Source organism: Dermochelys coriacea, chromosome 11 (genome assembly GCF_009764565.3).
Source record: "Dermochelys coriacea isolate rDerCor1 chromosome 11, rDerCor1.pri.v4, whole genome shotgun sequence".
Classification (NCBI taxonomy): Eukaryota; Metazoa; Chordata; order Testudines; family Dermochelyidae; genus Dermochelys; species Dermochelys coriacea.
The window spans coordinates 72,137,100-72,155,917 of record NC_050078.2 but is presented as its reverse complement, the minus strand read 5'-3'; the positions used below and the strand labels follow the sequence as shown (position 1 = coordinate 72,155,917).

The 18,818-nt window shown below is 38.4% G+C and overlaps 1 protein-coding gene and 1 long non-coding RNA gene across 12 annotated transcripts in view; both read left to right on the top strand.

The window, feature by feature from the left end:
- The window catches only part of AGAP1 (ArfGAP with GTPase domain, ankyrin repeat and PH domain 1), a 694,641-nt gene that overhangs the window by 641,443 nt on the left and 34,380 nt on the right, over positions 1-18,818 (top strand). The window lies entirely within an intron of this gene.
- LOC122458207 lies at positions 3,105-17,379 on the top strand. The gene is made up of 3 exons (XR_006278122.1): positions 3,105-5,149; positions 6,565-6,570; positions 17,368-17,379. It is a non-coding gene; the product is annotated as an uncharacterized LOC122458207 (long non-coding RNA).

The following is an 18,818-nucleotide window of genomic DNA, read 5'->3' as shown; positions in this document are numbered from 1 at the left end:
TGCTGTCCACTTCTCACTTTCTGGTGACATTGTAAATAAGAACAGACATTCGCATGGGACTTTTGTAGCCGGCATTGCAAGGTATTTACGTGCCAGATATGCTAAACATTTGTATGCCCTTTATGCTTCATTCCAGAAGATGTGCTTCCATACTGATGACACTCATTAAGAAAACAATGCATTAATTAAATTTGTGACAGAACTCCTTGGGGGTGAATTGTATGTCTCCAGTTCTGTTTTACCCGCATTCTGCCATATATTTCATGTTACGGCAGCCTCGGATGATGACTCTACACATGTTGTTCTTTTTAAGAACACTTTCACTGCAGATTTGAAAAAATTCAAAGAAGGTATCAATGTGAGATTTCTAAAGATAGCTACAGCACTCGACCCAAGGTTTAAGAATCTGAATTGCCTTCCAAAATCTGAGAGGGACGTGGTGTGGAGCATGTTTTCAGAAGTCTTAAAAGACCAACACTCTGATGCAGAAACTACAGAACCCGAACCACAAAAAAAGAAAATCAACCTTCTGCTGGTGGCATCGGTCCACGCTGCTTTGGATTATTATTGAGCAGAAACCATCATCAGCATGGATGCCTATCCTCTGGAATGGTGGATGAAGCATGAAGGGACAAATGAATCTTCAGCGCATCTAGCATGTAAATATCTTGCGACTCTGGTGCAACAGTGCCATGTGAACACCTGTTCTCACTTTCAGGTGACACTGTGAACAAGAAGCAGGCAGCATTATCTCCTGCAAATGTAAACAAACTTGTTTTTCTAAGCGATTGGATGAACAAGAAGTAGGACTGAGTGGACTTGTAGGCTCTAAAGTTTTATATTGTTTTATTTTTGAATGCAGTTATTTTTTGTACATAATTCTACATTTGTAAGTTCAACTTTCATCATAGAGATTGCACTACTTGTACTATGTGAATTAAAAAATATTATTTTTCATTTTTTACAGTGCAAATATTTGTAATCAAAAATAAATATAAAGTTAGCACTGTACATTTTGTATTCTGTGTTGTAATCGAAATCAATATATTTGAAAATGCAGAAAACATCCAAAAATATTTAAATAAATGGTATTCTATCATTGTTTAACAGTGTGATTAATAGTGATTAATTATTTTAATCACTTGACAGCCCATATATATATATAGTGACTGGGCCAGATGGTTACAGGAGAGTGATAGAAGGCAGATGTATTACCCCAGGTTAAGTAGGTCCCTTTTCCCTGGGTAAGGTAATGGAAGGTTTCAGAACAATCAGGAACTTTCTGGAAACAATTAAGGCAAACAGGCTGATTAGAACACCTGTAGCCAATCAAGAAGCTGCTAGAATCAATTAAGGCAGGCTAATCAGGGCACCTGGGTTTTTAAAAGAAGCTCACTTCAGTTTGTGGTGCATGCGAGGAGCTGGGAGCAAGAGGCGCAAGAAGCTGAGAGTGAGAAGGCATACAACTGGAAGACTGAGAAGTACAAGCATTATTAGAAATCAGGAGGAAGGTCCTGTGGTACAAATAAAGAAGGTGTTGGGAGGAGGCCATGGGGAAGTAGCCCAGGGAGTTGTAGCTGTCGCACAGCTGTTACAGGAGCCACTGTAGACAGCTGCAATCTACAGGGCCCTGGGCTGGATCCCGGAGTAGAGGGCGGGCCCGGGTTCCCTCCATCCCCCCAGCTCCCTACTTAATACCAGAGGAGTTGAACTGGACTGTGGGTTCCACCAGAGGGGAAGGTCTCTGGCTTGTTCCCCGATCCACTAGGTGGATCAGCAGAGTGCAGGGATTGTTGTTCTTCCTTTCCCCATGCTGGCCAGTGATGAGGCTAACTGAGTGAACAGCAGATTTGAGCTATGAAAGTGGTAAGCTTTCTGCATGCACCATTCTTGCCCATATGACTGCAGGCTTGAGGATTGTTTTTGGCACTGTCTAGAATGAAGCAATCCAGCAGGCATAAGAGAATCCGTATATGCTGGCAGTGATGCTTTCTGTGCCGACATTAAGGCCGACATTTTCAGAAACATTTATTAATTGATACAAGTTTTGAGTGCCCAACTTTTGAGTTGCCTTGTTGGGGATTTTCAGGATCCTCTATTCCCACTTAAAAATTTACCCCAAAATTGAGGTGTGTACAATGAGTGAACACTATACTGTTAAAGCGGCAGAGTGTCCTGTGGCACCTTATAGACTAACAGACATATTGGAGCATAAGCTTTCGTGGAGGTCTTCACCCACGAAAGCTTATGCTCCGATATGTCTGATGCTATACTGTTATCTACCTTTGTGTACCAGCTGAAATATATAAGCTCTCCTGACGCAGTGATAAGCAGAAACCTTCAACATAGAGAGTCTGGTTTTGTGTTATACTGCATAACGCACGCTTCTGAACTTGGGTACAAATGAGTTGGACTCTGCAGTCCGTTTTTCACATTCAGCTGACATAAGAGTGAGGAGGAATTTTTTGCTTAAAAATTTGCAGACTTTCCTTCAGTGTGGATTACAAAACCTGTCATAGCTGAAGTTCTAAGGGATGGTGGGGAAAAAAATAAAGCTTACTTTATCCCCTACATTGTACGTGCTTCTTCTTTTCCTACAATCACTCTAGAAATATAGCGCAACTTTAAAGTCACCACCATGATTTGCTGCCCCCAGCGTCGATTCTCTTTGAGTTCCTCTCAGGTAGTCCATTTACATAGTATTTTTTCTATTTGGCAAAGCTCAAAGGAAACATGAAAAGATTCTTAATTCGGTCTGAGAACTTTTGAATTAGGAGTTAAGTTTCTGAAATTGTCCTTTACCTTAAAATGTTAAATCTAGTTTGACCCCCACTTTCAAATGAACTGAGTCAGATGGTCTCAGAGAAAACATTATGGAGTTTGGTATATTTAACAGACTTTTTTTTTTTTCGAACTCCAGGCTAAAGTCTAAATTATCTCCTTACCATACAAAGATAATGATCACTACATAGGATGTGTTGGTCCCCTGTACTGAAGGCTCCTTCGGGTTAACCAGAAGCTGATGTATAGGTTAAATATGTTTGTCCTCCCTTTTTCTTAGAATATTAGTTCATTCCTATTTATACCCACAGTAAATAAACAGTTGGAGCCCTGTAGCTTATGCTGAATATGTAAAGATAGTCCATATCAACCTTTCTTTGTTTTGTTAAGTTTGATCATAAGATCACAGTATAGCCATGTCGATCTCAAATTTCTGGCATAAAGATGCACCATTACAAATGCAGCCTCAGGGAACATTAGTACCCATATATCCAAAATTGTCAGGTCTTATTATTTCTTAAGAGTTCCTGGCCTGATGAGGTCAGTGTTTTGTCCCTTTTGAATGTTGTTTCATGCTTGACACCTTTCCCATTTTCTGGGGGGGAGGGAAAGAAGGGGTAAAAAAAAATAAAGGACTTTATTGTGATGGGCTGACCAGAGCCCATCTGCAGTTGGGTGGCATCTGCTCCCCACATGTCACTTCCCTCATTAACAAGCAATTGAATTAATTAAATGCTACTCAGAACACGCATAACAAGCTACCGGCAGTGTCCAAATTAGCACTGATAATCAAGGATGATTTCCTTTATTATCCTGCTAAGTGGTGTGCAGGCTCTGATCTCCCTGTCTGCCCTCATCTATTTACATACCCCCAGCTTCTGCCTTTAGAAGCTGAGGTTATCTTACCTAGTTAATTTGCCACGATCACTAAGCATGGCGGATTGATATTCCTGCCTCTGCTGAAGCAAACCCCCTTCTCTCCCCCTTTCCTCCCTTCCCAAGCCTGGTCCTTTGTATCTCAAGCTCACTGATAAATTAAAAGCCACCCCTGTGGTCTCTCAAGTGAGTAATAGAGGCAGAAATTTCATTTTGCAACTGGCTGATTTAATGATCCAAAGGGTAATTAATGGCCTGATTATCTTAATGTTAAATATGTCCGGCAGCAATTACTGTGACCTCCCGCTTGTCAAGGTCCGGGCTATGCTCTTCTTTCAATTAAGTTCTCTGGGGCTTAATGGTATGAATAAACTCCTCTGATTCTATCATTCTGGACTCCGAGATTTAGGCGAGCTAGGGGCTCGTTTGGAGTTTTAATCAGCCCATCTTCTACTTGAGCGATCAGAGTTAACAATTATAACAAGGACAGTTTAACTTTCTTCCCCCCCAACCCCTCTTCTACTTCTTTATATTCTATTTTATTTTGTTTAAGTGCTCCAAGGGAATTCTGTTGGCTGAAGCAGCAGCATTGCTAGGCTCGTCTCTCCCTATCTAAATTATCATGTGAATGCTGCTGTTTTTCCATTTGACAGGCTTAATTAATTGGCAGGAGAGCCCAAAAATGACAGTGCTACTAATTGCAACTCAAAGTAAATTTCTGTCATTGTGGCACGCTTGTCAACGGGCATGCCCCAGTCCACACTGCGGACAGAGTTTGTTGACGTTTTCCATTTCAGTTTTCACATCTCGTTGGGGAGCGTGATCATATGTGATAGCACTAACGGACCAAGATGTGCCTCTGGGTTTTCCAGGCACACAGTTTGTGTGCAAGAATGACATTTACTGCCAATAAAGTTTGAACAACTGTGCTTCTGTGGACCAAACAGCTGCTAGGGGACTTAAGATTTTACTTAAGATATTTTATCGAGTTCTGTTAGTCAGGAGACTTTGAATCAAACTGTGAGTTGTAACTCATTCATTGTCTCATGACTGAACTACCCTTATTAACACATCTCTAAGAATGCTCGACTTTACTTCTGTTGTGCATTAGGATGCAAATATTTCATTGTAAGCATTCAGTCAATTATGCAATTGCATAAATTAAAAGTGCATGAATACTGATATACATGTAAATAAAAGATATACATGTAAATAAAAAATACTGATCTATTATGGCCAGTAAACCAAAGCTTTTCAGCCCACATCACTCTGTAGGAATGAACCAGTTCTGACATGCTAGAATATAGTACTTTCAGGTGAAGCTATTGTCACTTCTCAATAATTCTCAGAAAATGCACCTACTGAGAATAATTCAGCAAAAAAATATTGTTATTGCTCAACTTCCACCTTCAGGAGGCCTACAACTCACAAGAGAAAGCTAAGTGCTACAAAATGTTTTATTCTTCTCAGCATCGGAGTCAGTAAAACATTGGTGCATGATAGATAAAAAGATAGTCCAAGCACATGCTGATGACCAGTTCAGATAGAGATCATGCTTCCCAGTGCAAATGTATATGTTTATGTAACAAAATTCACCTTTACTAAAGAGTGATGGCTCCATAAAACCAAACTACAGCTTACAAAACAATTTCAGTTAATACCACTAGAAACCAGATACAATCTTTGCCAAACTATTTGTGTATATAAACTTAATGTTTCTCCATTGCAATGTATATAACAATGAATAACCTACAAAGGAATATATTTTTGCTCCCTCTGAGGTTTACAAAATAGTACCTGAAAGGCAAGAAATGTATAAAAAATAATTTTTAAAAATCTTTAACTTTCTAAGACTTGTTTAATTGTTTTATAAATCACTTGTCTTTTAACATCTTTGTATATATGTTACTTTGTATCTCCAGCATGTACATGTACGGTGCACACATACATGACGCATCCTGTGTGTGTGTGGGTTAGATCAATATGATAAATTATGGGGCCAATTGATAGATTGACATGCCTTCCTTGAACAGAGATTTCCAGTTGTGCTAAGTGGATAATGGCAGTGTTAGATACACCTTCTAATTCTGTTTGACTCCCAGTAGCTCTTAGAGTAGCAGCCGTGTTAGTCTGTATTTACAAAAAGAAAAGGAATACTTGTGGCACCTTAGAGACTAACAAATTTATTTGAGCATAAGCTTTCGTGAGCTACAGCTCACTTCATCAGATGCATTCAGTGGAAAATACAGTGGGGAGATTTATATACATAGAGAACATGAAACAATTGGTGTTACCATATACACTGTAACCAGAGTGATCACTTAAGGTGAGCTATTACCAGCAGGAGAGCAGGGGGGAACCTTTTGTAGTGATCACTACAAAGATGTGTCCTGTCCCGTCCCCCCCGCTCTCCTGCTGGTAATAGCTCACCTTAAGTGATCACTCTGGTTACAGTGTGTATGGTAACACCAATTGTTTCATGTTCTCTATGTATATAAATCTTTCCAGTAGCTCTTGATACCATTGACAAGTTGGTATTTGAGTTGATTAGACATCTTGAAGGAAAGGGCCAAGCAGCTCTTCACTGGTGTCTTTCTGCATATAGGGATATTGCTGAGTAATTGCTTGTCCTTTTTAAGTCTTTCACATGCAAGGCTCCCTATAGTTCTATCTGTCACTCCTCTTTTGTGATATTCATATGCAGCCACCAGGGGAGATGGAGATGTTTCCACACTGCAATGTCACCAGATAGCTAATGATACTCTGCTCCCCATCTCCTCTTCATCAAATCCAAATTCTATAATATTACTCTCCAAGTTTCTAACAGGGATGAAGATCTGATTGAAAATTAACTATCTGTGACCCAATCTTAAAGTAGGCAGGGGATAATTTTCAGAAGTAAAAGAGGTGCCTGTACCATCAAGTGAAGGTTTATACCAAACTTCCACCAAACGTGGATCAGAAGACAATTCCTCTCAAGTGTCCTGCTTTTAGTTGTCATGCAAACCTTTATCTCTTGGCTAGGCATCTGCGATATGCTCTACTTTGGGCCTAGTTTTTGAAGTCTGCTTAGAAGCTCCAAACAATGTACAATTTCAGTTGCCAGAATTCTGAACAGTGTGGACTGTAATAAACACACAACAGCTGTGTTAAGTCAACAATGACTCCCTCTTCACTTCCTTGTGCAATTTAAAGTGAAGTTTGTAACCTTTAAAGCCGTAAGTGGTCTGGGCCCTGGTTATCGAAGAGTCTTGCTTTTGTCCCATACCATATCTCACCTGTGAGGTAGAGAAATACTTGCTGTTGGAAGATCAGTTTAAACACTAGTCTATTGCCTAGTGACAGGCCATGTTGTCAGTTCTTTCAATTTTTTTCCTAGTTTCTCAATTTGCTGTGCTTTTCTTAAAACTCTAGCCTCTAGAATTGTGGGAATCTCAGGCTTAATTTATTTAAGTACGTTTTTACCTCTCAGAGCTGTGGAGAAAAGCTTGAAAACATGACATGAAGGCTCAGAAGACAGCAGAAAAATGAAAAGGACCCCAAATTTATTAGGCTTAAAAATCAGGAGGTTTTTTTTAATCTTGTAATTGTGTGGGTCTAACTCATGGCTTTGAATGGTTGAGGGTGCCAGTAGTGGATAGAGGTTTCTCATTTGAGGGGCCTTGTCTTTGAAATTCACTCCTTTAGCACCCTGTTAGTGATTTGGTTCAATGTCCTTCAGAGTACAAAACAAGATGCATTGATTTTGTTTAGCATTAGACATTTTGTTCTGTTTCTGTGTTTTTTCTCTATAATTAATATATATATACACTATGTAAATTAGTCATAGGAATATATTTAGAAGTCTGCTAGGAATTAGGATGGTATTGTCAAAACTCATTTTTTGCAGTTGAGTAAAGCTAGAATTTGAATCCAGGACTCCAGAAGTAAAAGGGAGATGATATTTTCCATTGTGTGTGAACTTTTATCAATTAGAGAATTACATGATATGGTGTAGATATATAATTTTTCAGGTTGTCACTATAAGCTAACTAGAGCTGTAAATCTGTGCGCCGTATTAATGAGGATCAGACTTCTGATCCGTGTCTGTGTTCTAAAGTTCTCTCTGAGATCTTGGAGGAGTTCTGCACTGAACCTCATTCTGAGTTTAGAAATGGATTGGCCTTCACTGTCAGCATGACAAAGCAGGATCACTTCTACACCAACCATGGAGAGTGGTCTTCCAATTCCAGGATATCATATGTGCAGTGTTTTATCTGCTGGTTTAGAAGACAGTGAGTAAAAAAGCCCAGTTTAGAAGGTATCAAAGAACAGAAAACCATTGCCATGCCTAGGAGAAGCTACATGGGACAATGCCGAACAGTGTTCCTGTGACTGATAAATGGAGGAGGTAGTTAGCACAATAATCTGACCTTCAAATGGAGAGAAACTGGATTCTGAGTATTTTTAATGGTAATTGGAAAAAAAAATGTTTCTCTCAAACTGATGTCTGGAACGGCAATGCCACCTTAAATAAGCTGGGAACCAGCCACCATAAATTAATATTTATTAACTCTGAAAATCATCTGATATCCACTAAATCAGTTTGGAATCAGAGCCTTTCATCAATATACATATGAAAATTTACCTTGGTTATACCCACAGAAGAAGACAGAACTTCATATTATCAGTATAACAACTATTCAGACCACATTGATGAATATAAGAAGCAATAGGAGTCATGTAGATAATAAAATTATTGTCCTAAAATTGAGTCCTTCAGATTTCCACAACACAGAAAAATGATTAGAGATATGGAATGCATAAATGAATTGACAATGGTCTGTAAGAGAGAGCGGTTCTAAATTGCTCCACCACCTGCTTTACATGTTACAAATGATGCCCAGATCCAAAAGCATAGAAAGCTGAAGATGGATCAGAGAGCATTCCTGGATAGCATACCTTTGAATTAGATTGTAGCAAAGGACAGTTGCAAACTTTTATAAGAAGTTAGTCCAATAAAAGATACTATCTCACCCACCTTGAGTCTCAACCTTTATAAGGACATTATACGATCATCATCCTGAATCCAGACCAGGTTTATTAGTTTAAATCTTATGTGGGAGTACAAAATGAAGCTGTAAGGTAACTTCTTTCCTTAGAATATCATCAAGAACTAGAAGCTTGGAGATAACTTGGTACCTCTTATCTGATATTCACAGTTCTGATCAAGATAAAAGGTGTGTCAGTGATGAATGATTTTGAGATGGGTAACAACCAGGATCGGATACGTTTTCTGTATAATAATCAGAAAATTGCCAACATCTTGACAAGCTTGAAATGTGCATTGTGAATTTAGAATTAATGATATCCAAAGTCTGGATCAAGATTAATGGCCTGAACTAATACCCTACGGGTTTGTCTATACAAACTGTTAGTTGGTGGCAAGCTGGGGTATGAATCTACCCTACACTAGTCTACAACAGACTAACTGCCTGTGTAGACCCTGCCGACGTGAATTAACTGCTTGTTAGTGCACCTTGATTTAGTCCTCTTTGAAATAGGAGTCGATCAATGCATATTAGCAAACTCTTAACAGGCATCAGCAGAGTCCACACAGAGAGTTCGTCTGTGGTAGATGCTGGTAGAGTCTCACCCCAGTTTGCTGCAAACAAAATGTTTGTGTAGACAAGCTTTAGCGAAGAGTAAAGCAGGGGCATTGATTAAGGCTAATGAGTCTTTCAGGTTGAACATACCATTATCACAATGGCCCTCCAATGTTACTCGTATCTCCAACCAGTAATTTTTAGAAGCCAGTGAATCAAAGTGAACCATGGAATTTTAGGTTTATGATGTACATTTCATCTGTTTAACATAAAATAAGTATTATGACATTGGACATAGGAGCATGCTTAGTGCAGCTAATATGTAGACACTCCATGGGGCTGTAGCATGCTCAGTATGAATAGAATCTTTTGAGATCTTAGCAACAAAAAATTCTGTTGATCATGTAGAAAATGGTGACTTTCAGAGGATTATGACTGTGTCAAATCTGGATGACTTTTCACAGGGACAGCAAAAGGTACCTTCCTGGTTCCAGAATCATCTGTTTCCCAAATTTCAAGCTCCTGCAGCAAAGCTAGAACTCTTCAAAATATTTGGGGAAAATATTTACATTGACAAAAATAGCTATATATCCTTAATGCCATTCTTATGAACAGCTTAATTGTTTTTGCTGAAACTTAAAGAAAAAAAATCAGCCTGCAGTACAGTGCAAGCATGGAAAATTTTAGCTTAAACAGTTAATGTCTGACAAAGTTAAAGGCAACTGAAAATGGGTATTTACAATGTAAAATTTTAGGCATCCTTAATTGTATGGGTTCCTGCCAGCTCAACCTTTAATACCTGTGTTGTTTTATTGAGAATTCTTGAAAGAAAAGAGTTCAACTTAACAACACTATCAGTACTAAATTGAAGACATTTGATAGACGTAGCCCTGCAACAGGAGGGGAAACCCAGTAGTGATTAGAAAAAGAACATGCAGAGGGCTTTTCTATACAGCGACTTAGTGCACAGCAAGCTTGTGTGCTGTCAGGTCATACCCCACCTTGCCACATGGTAACCTGCTATGTAGACAGGCCTTAGTACCAAACATCAGCTATTGTGGAACCCTTAGAAAGAATCATAGCCAAAGTGTGATGCTTGAGATTTGTTGCATTAAGACACTGAATTTGAGCAACTGGTGTTGCTGAATGTACAACTTTATATATCAAAGACAGGTAATAATTGATAGAGGGGGTTTTTTAGCTAGCCAACAATGGTCAGTTTTTTAAGGAGTGGCTAAAGCTCATCAGAATATTCTGAGTGAGAAAAATCTATTAAATCTCTTCCATATACTCCATACTGAAGCAGCTGCATTTCATTCCCCCTGACTGAAGATCACAGTATCTTAGTATCTTGGGACTTGTCTAAATAGAAAGTTGCACGTTTAACTAAAGGAGCTAAAATCATTTTATTAAATTGGCACAAAACCATAATGTTATGTATTGTTAGCTTATTTGGGTGAAGAATTGACTTAAGCTAAATTGATTTAAGTGTGTCCATATAACAGATTTTCACTGCTAGCTAACTAAATCTGTTTTTAAATCAATTTTAGTTAAGCCCATGCAACTTTGTGTGTAGCCAAGGCCTCAGTAATACACTGTTTTGGCTGGAGTCAGATAAGATACAAACTGATCTTATGCATGACCCTAGCTAGAAGTTCTTTATTCCTTGTAGTGGTTCATCAGCATTTTGTGTTTGAAGAGCCAAGAACTGCAGTCTTTTAGTAGTGGTCACACTAGATTGTTCTTCACCAGGTTGTGTTGCATTCAGTAGTTATCAAGATAGTAAGAAGCTTTGGTGAACTTATGCCATATTGAAAATAGGAAGATGCCTAAAAAAGAGAGCTAGTAATGGCAATGGTAATAAGACTTTAAAAAAGAAAAAAAAACCTGCAGCTTCGGGACCTTGCAGATGATACTCGCAGCTTTGCTGATCAGCACCACAGTGACACTGGGCATAGAAGTAGCAGCAACAGCATGCTTCTGCTTTGGTCATAGTTACAGACCCTGCAGGACTCCATAATAGTAACTGTGACCAACTTTCTCTCTCTTGTGATTTTTTTCCTGTTTTTCTTTGTTTAAGACTGAGCTTTGTTTCTGGCTCTGCAGGTAGCTGGTAGCCTATGGCAAGGGACTGGGGAGATGAGACTTCAATGATAGAGAACTAAATGAAAAGGACAGCAGATTGCAATGAAAAGATGGTGCTGGCTTTTCACTGGGCTGAAACTTTATACGAGTTGTCATCCCAAATGTTGTTTTCTTGCAGGTCTAAAGCTTTGTGAATTTGTAACATAGAATCATAGGACTAGAAGGGACCTCAAGAGGTCTTCAAATCCAGTCCCTTGCACTCAAGGCAAGACTGAGTTATCTAGACCATCCCTGAGAGGTGTTTGTCTAGCCTGCTCTTAAAAATCTCCAATGATAGAGGTTCCACAACCTCCCTATGCAATTTATTCCAGTGCTTAGCTACCCTGACAGGAAGTTTTTCGTAATGTCCAACCTAAGCTGCCCATTGTTTCTTGTCCTATCTTCAGAGATTAATGAGATCAAATTTTCTCCCTCCTCCTTGTAACAATCTTTTATGTACTTGAAAACTGTTCTATGTCCCCTCTCAGTCTTCTCTTCTCTGGACTAAACAAACCCAATTTTTTCAGTCTTCTCTCAAAGGTCACGTTTTCTAGACCTTTAATAATTTTTGTTGCTCTTCTCTGGACTTTCTCCAATTTGTCCACATCCTTCCTGAAATGTGGCACCCAGAACTGGACACAGTACTCCAGTTGAGGCCTAGTCAGAGTGGAATAGAGCGGAAGAATTACTTCTTGTGTCTTGCTTACAACGCTCATGCTAATACATCCCACAATTGTGTTTGCTTTTTTTTGCAATAGTGTTACATTGTTTACTCATATTTAGCCTGGGGTCCAGTATGACCCCCAGATCCCGTTCCTCAGTATTCCTTCCTAGGCAGTCATTTCTCATTTTGTATACTGCAGATGTTGCTTGCCTGTGCAACACGTGTAGTGTTATTAAGGATCCAAAGGTGAACCCTTGAAGAGAGGTGTAACCAGAAAAACATGACCACTATTATAGAGACAAGGTGTGTGAGATATCTTTTATTGGACCAACTTCTGTTGGTGGGAGAGATGAGCTTTCAAGCCACACAGAGCTCTTCTTCAAATCTGGGAAAGGCACAGCTATAACTACATTGCATGAACACTATTACGTCAGCTTTAAAAAAAAAAAAAAACAGGTTTTAAAATTGCAAATTAAAATGTGCTTAACTGAATGTAGGTAAAGTATTCAATAGTTTTTGGACTCGCTCTGGATTTGGGGATGTAGTGAAATGAATCTCTATCTACTGTGCCCATTATTTAGATTGTGTAGTTGGAGCTAAATACTAGAGTATTTAAGAATTTTTGTCTGTGTTGAGCCTACAGAGTGACATAGCAGGAAGAAGCCATCTCTAATGATGGGTTTAATAGATGATTATTCCATAGTCTAGAAATCTTCCCAAGTACAGATTTTCTCAAGAGATTTCAAGTACATCCTGGGTTCAGCAAGGTCAGAAATTCTCGGTCAGAAAGTTTTTGTTTTCACTTCCCGTGCCAGCAGTATAGTAGCGCACACAAAATTAAAACAAAAGGAGAATAATCGCTTGAACTGAAAGAATGACCTCCAATGAACACCTTCAACCTACATTATCAGATATTACTGAGATGCACAGTTGGTCACTTTTTCAATGCAAGGAGGAAGACTTTCCAGCTATAACACTCAAGAACAAATATATACATATACGCACGTGCACTCTTTACTTCAAGAGCTAGACCCTCTGCATGCCTTTTGGCTGCTTTGTGCCACTTTTACGGTGCAAAGTAGCCAGAAATCCAACATGAATGACTACCTAGGGAATTCCCTAGTGCAGGGGGACTCAGCAGGTGCTTGGAGCCAGCATGGCCCAAACTAGCACACAGTCAGTCCCACAGATGGAAAAGTAGCAATAAGGCTTCATGTTATGGAAGTGACATATCAGTTTGTAATTTTTTGAGTGTTTCAGAAGTTTTATTTGACCAAACTCTGGGTTGTTTAAAAAAAAAAAAAGCTTTTGAAACACCCAAGATTGATGTTTTTTACACAGTTCATTTTAAGAAGTAGCTAGTACAGTTTATTTTGCTAGCCATAATTTCTGTGTAGCCTCTGTACTGCACATTTTATAAGCAGTACAACTATGCAAAACGGAATGGTTTCAGTTGGTAGGGGATTCATGCAAACCTGTTTTTCTTTTTGTAGGGATTCACACCTTGCTGAGTTTGGTTTTGAGCTTTGGCTTTGAATGAAACCAAAAACTCAAAGCAACAGTCCTGCATTTTGTATAGCTGTCTATCAAAACTTTGCAAAAACCATCAAGTTCCATGTAACGGATGTGTAGAAATCATAAAGTGGCCCAGGTTCACTCAAAACTTGGTTTTGGTTTACTTAAAGATTCACTACCTCGTCAAACCTAGCTTGTATTGTAGATTTATAAGGAAACCCCAAAACAGGTGATATCAACCAATTTAAAATTTTATAGTTACATTTTGTACAACTCTGGATCCCTTTCATTTTAACTCTTAAGAAGCCTTGACTTAGGCTACTATTGTGCACTGAGTTCTCCATTGAAGCCAATGACAAAAGATGGATGCCTAGACTTTGAACAAACATAAACCAAGATTGTCAAAGTGATGAGTGATTCTGAGTGCCCAAAAGGCTATGCACACCCTGAGAATTAGGCCCCTGTTGGACATACAATCAAATTTACTCGTCACTTTTGAAAATCTGGGCCACTGCTTTGATACAGTATATGGCACCTTCTGAATTTGTTGGATTATAATTTGTTAGTATCCTTTCTTTTGTCTTTCTTTGAGTAGCATAAATCAAAAATCCCATGGAGTTACAACTTTGCAGACAAGATATCAGCCATAATGGGGTTTTTTTCCATTAACATACACTGTAAAACATTAAGCTTAATTTTAAAGGTCATAGAACAACATCAAGGAAAAGCGAACCTCTTTCAATTTCAAATAGGCAAGAGCTATGGACATTCTCCCCATCAAGATAGCTAGCTTTTTACTTTTCAGAGTTCTCCAACCTCACTAGGCTCATTGCTCTAGGGCAAATTTAATTAAAGTCAGCAGAGAATTTAAAAATGGGGAAGGGGAACAAGAAAAAAAAACATTTCTTAATTATGCTGTGGAATTTCTCCCTCTAACATCTCAGCAGCTCCTTTTGAAACAAACTCTTAGTGAAGTATATGGCATTCTCTACAGATCAACACTGAAACACTACATCTATGCATCTGGCGTACAGCTTTTTGATTTCTGCATGATTTAGCAGTCGGGATTTTTGGAGGTTAAATAAACTGTTGTTTCAAATTCCTTTTAAATACCATTAAGTATCCATTCTAAATCATTAATTATTCTATTTTTAAAAAGTCATCATAATTTCTATGTTCTTCACACAAATGTGAGGTTTAATATATAATTGTTTATAATGTGCCTTAAGATCCTCAGAGAGAGGGCACTGTCCTGATTTAGAAGGAGAGTCTCAAAAGTACAAAGTTAGGTGCCCAGCTCCTTTTGATTTTCAGTGGCAGTTACGTGCCTGATTTGTTTCTGCCTTTGAAAATCTCCCTCTTAAATATAGCTGCTACAATTACTGTTACAATGTAAGTAAATTTAAAATATGAAGTAGGATGTAAGTTGTGATTTGTAACACAAATAATTGTATGAAATTATTCTAGCCTAATCACCCTTTTTTAGGACAGCACAGGAGCCAAATCAGATAAGCTCATAAATGTCCCTCCCTTTGTAAGTAAACAAGCAATATTGATTTTGACACAGAAAAAGTCCCATTCAGTTTGTCATATTTTATTGATTAAAAAGTTATAATCTGAAAGAACATAAAGCAAAATTATCAACAAAATCTGAAAGATAACCACTAAATCTGAATGAATATATATATATACACACACACACAGAGTTATTTATTGTAATCTAAGAAAATAAGCTATAAATCCTAATGTACCCATCCTACACACAAACACCATCTTGACAGTTATGTTGTATATATTGGTTAGCAAACTCTTTTCTTAATTAATATGGGGCTTATTCTGGTTTTCTCTGCATCAGAGACTGTCACTGAGTCACCACTGTTCTCTTTGCTATCAATTTTAGCTAATTAAGTTTCAGCTGATTTTTTGACCCAGTAGATATATTGTTTGCTCTGTTATGTGACTCCAAGTCTTCTTGGGTGAAATAAACTCTTTCTATATCATGGTTGGTGAATGATATTTTTATTGATTAGAAAGATGCCTTCATTTAGCTTAAGTTGTTGGTCCCAAATTTGGAAAAAATAAGAATCCATCACTTTGTATTATTGCCTTTCTTCTTATGAGCTGAAAGTAGTACTTTTTTCTTTATCCTGGTAGTCATCCATTATGTACAATTACAATTTGTCTTTGTAGCTGAACCCCTTTGGTTATTTTTATTCATGACACAGTGATGAGATGGTCATCTCTCACATTTAGATTGTGTCTTTAAAATCATTTCTCATCTCCTCTTGCCCCCTCCAAAAAACCCTCAACCCACCACACTAAAAACAGTGGAGGATCCCAGCTCTCCTCTTTGTCAGGAATTCCCAACACATATGGCTGGTTCTTAAGTAGGTCCATCCTATATGATGTTTCCTGAGGATATTTTCCTTGTCCCTAAAACATATTTTGAGGCTTATGTTAAAAATCCCAAGATAGTCTTCATTCTCCTATTTTCAAGTTCTAAATTCTGCACTCTGCAACACAGCACACCAGTGTAGTGTTCAGACAATTCAATGTGCTGTCCATCTCTACAATAGTACAGGAATGGGACCTTCAGCCAGAACGTGCCTAGCTGTATGCAAGACTAGTGATGGAGGCTATATCAATGAGGCATGTGGTCTCACTTGCCACATAAAAGGAATTTTAGGGTTGAAAACATCTTGCTAGTAGATTTTGGCACCAGAGAAACCTGAATGTTTATATTCACTCCTTGAGTCCAAACTTCACAAGATTGGAAATCCATAGTGTTATTTTCTGGCCACTTCCTCTTCCCATTAGTTTTCCTTCACATGTGGTCTACATGTCCTCAGCTTGATCTGCTTCTTCATAAGCTGTTAGCTCTATAAATTCATGCAAATGAATCAACACTGAAAAACCAACCGAAGATCATACATATTTTTCAAAATCCATCATCTGTTACACAAGAAAAGAGATGGGCAAAACAACTTACAAATTGGAATTTTGCTATTCGAAATAAGTAAATAAAACTTCAACTCATTTGGTGGCTCTAGAGTACCTTGGCGTCAGTTCTTCCCAGCCTGAATTATCTTGAAGCCAAAGCTACCACTAGGATGGGTGTGGGATAGGAATCTAAATAGAATGGTGGAGGGATTGGGCACCAGGATGTGTTTTCCAATCCTGGGACCAAAATGTAAGTGTGCATCTTGTAGGAGAAGGTGATTTGAGGAGGAAACCAAACTTATGTTTTATTCCATTCTAGACCTGTCATTAACAAACAGATAGCAGAAAAATTAGAGAGTTCCAAAGGCTGTATTGAATGACTTATGAGGAAGTATTAAGAGTTAACTATGTATATCTTGGCTAAGTGGTTATTGTGAGGAAATGTGGGGACCGAACAGTTTGCTAATATTTGAAGAGTGTACAGACCAACAAAGAATGAATTGACACAGTAAAAAGAGTTATAGCTAGGAATAATGGGATGAAATTAAGAGAGGAAATATTTAGGCTGATTATCAAGAAAATCTTCCTGGCAGCTAGGTCTATTAGGCTGTGGAGTAGCTTCCCATGGGAAATGATGGAAGCCTCATCACTAATAAATGTACAATAGGGAACAATCCTGTACTAGCAAGGAGAGGCACTGAAAAAACATCCTTTTTTTGTTTCTAGAATATTGATTCTATTATTAAGGATTTTAGAAACAGACCATCCAGATTAACATAATAAACTTCTTAAATTTTTTGCCTTTTACCATACCCTTGAGCACTCAAACAAAAGCAATGAAGTACAAAAAATGAGCCTGCAGCTGAAAGGCATGGGAAGGAGAGATACCACTGAAATAAAGGTCTAATTCCAATGCTGATTCCTCTTGTGTGCCCTCTCCCCCTACTGCATCCGCTAGATGTCCATTTCTGTAAGTTTTCCCTTCAGAACAAACCTATCATTTTTCACCACAGGATATTTACAGCTTCAATCAGTGCCAAATTCAATTGGCTTCTGATCTCATTGCTGGAAGTTATAGATGCAGATATTATTTGCACTGCGGTTAATTATGGAGCAATCAAACTTTGGCTTTTCCACTGTAATTTCCTCTGCCAGCTAATTTAATTAATCACCCCCAGCTCAGCTCTTCCAGCTGCGACCGGCAGGGTCATTAATTAGGCATGTGGCGGTAGCTCATAGACCAGTTCCTGTTAAGGAGCTGCTGCCCACTTGATCTCTAAGGGAGTGATAGCTTTTTCTAAGCATCCAGGCAGGATTAAAGGTGGTTGACACATTGTCTCCCCTCTAGAAGGAAAGGCTATTCCCAAAAGGTGTTCTAGAAGTAAACAACATGATTGCTGTGACTACTGGCTTAGTTCACTGGCATGGCTAAGAAAAGGAGGGGGCTTTATCTCATGCAATATTTTAGGATTTTTTAAAATCCTGTAGTTGATAGATGTGAGTGCACACTGTGTAGGTGTGGAGACTGCCTGCAGCCCTGCCAAGTGTTTAAAGGTTCCATCCTCGGTATTCCTAATGTAGGACTCCCCACCCAAAAAAATAAAAATTGAATCTAAATGCTAAAAGCCTCTCTACAGCTGTATTTGGGAGCTGATCAGTTTTCAACAAGTACATCTTAAATGTCCTGTTTCAGAAAGGCAAAGCACATTTTCACTGCTAAAAGAAATATAATTGTAATTTTGTCTGTTCAGTTAAAAAAAAAGCCATGGTAATAACCCAATAGGTCTGTGTCTTGTTCTTCTGATCTGAAAATAATCAGCAAAAAACTGGTGTGGTGGTTTTTTTTTACATAATATTATGCAGATTAACTTGTATGACTCACTTTGTATTTATTCAGATTAAGAATCACTTGCTGAATGTAAACAGGAAAGGCCAGTAATGTGATACACTGGTCTGATAGGCTTCAAAATACCAAGCTCCAAGGCCACTTTAAAAAAAAGATAAATCCTAGTCCCCTCATTTGGGATCATGTATTATGATATACACCAACTACATATTTTTCTACCAAGTTCTGCCTTGTATCATGATGCTGATGCTTGTCTGAATTTCCAACTCAATCGCTAAAGCTCCTTGGTGTCCAGGCCCAGAAAACAATATTATAAAACACCCCAGCTTCTTTGTGAGTTCTTTCTGTCCCCCTCGGATGACAGGAAATCCCTAGTGTTCCCTTAATATAGTGTAATGTTGTGTCAGCCTGGACTATTGGAGCAAGTTTGATAGAAAAACCAAAAATAGGTAAAGTTAGTTGCAACTCTCAGGCAGCCACTGACTAC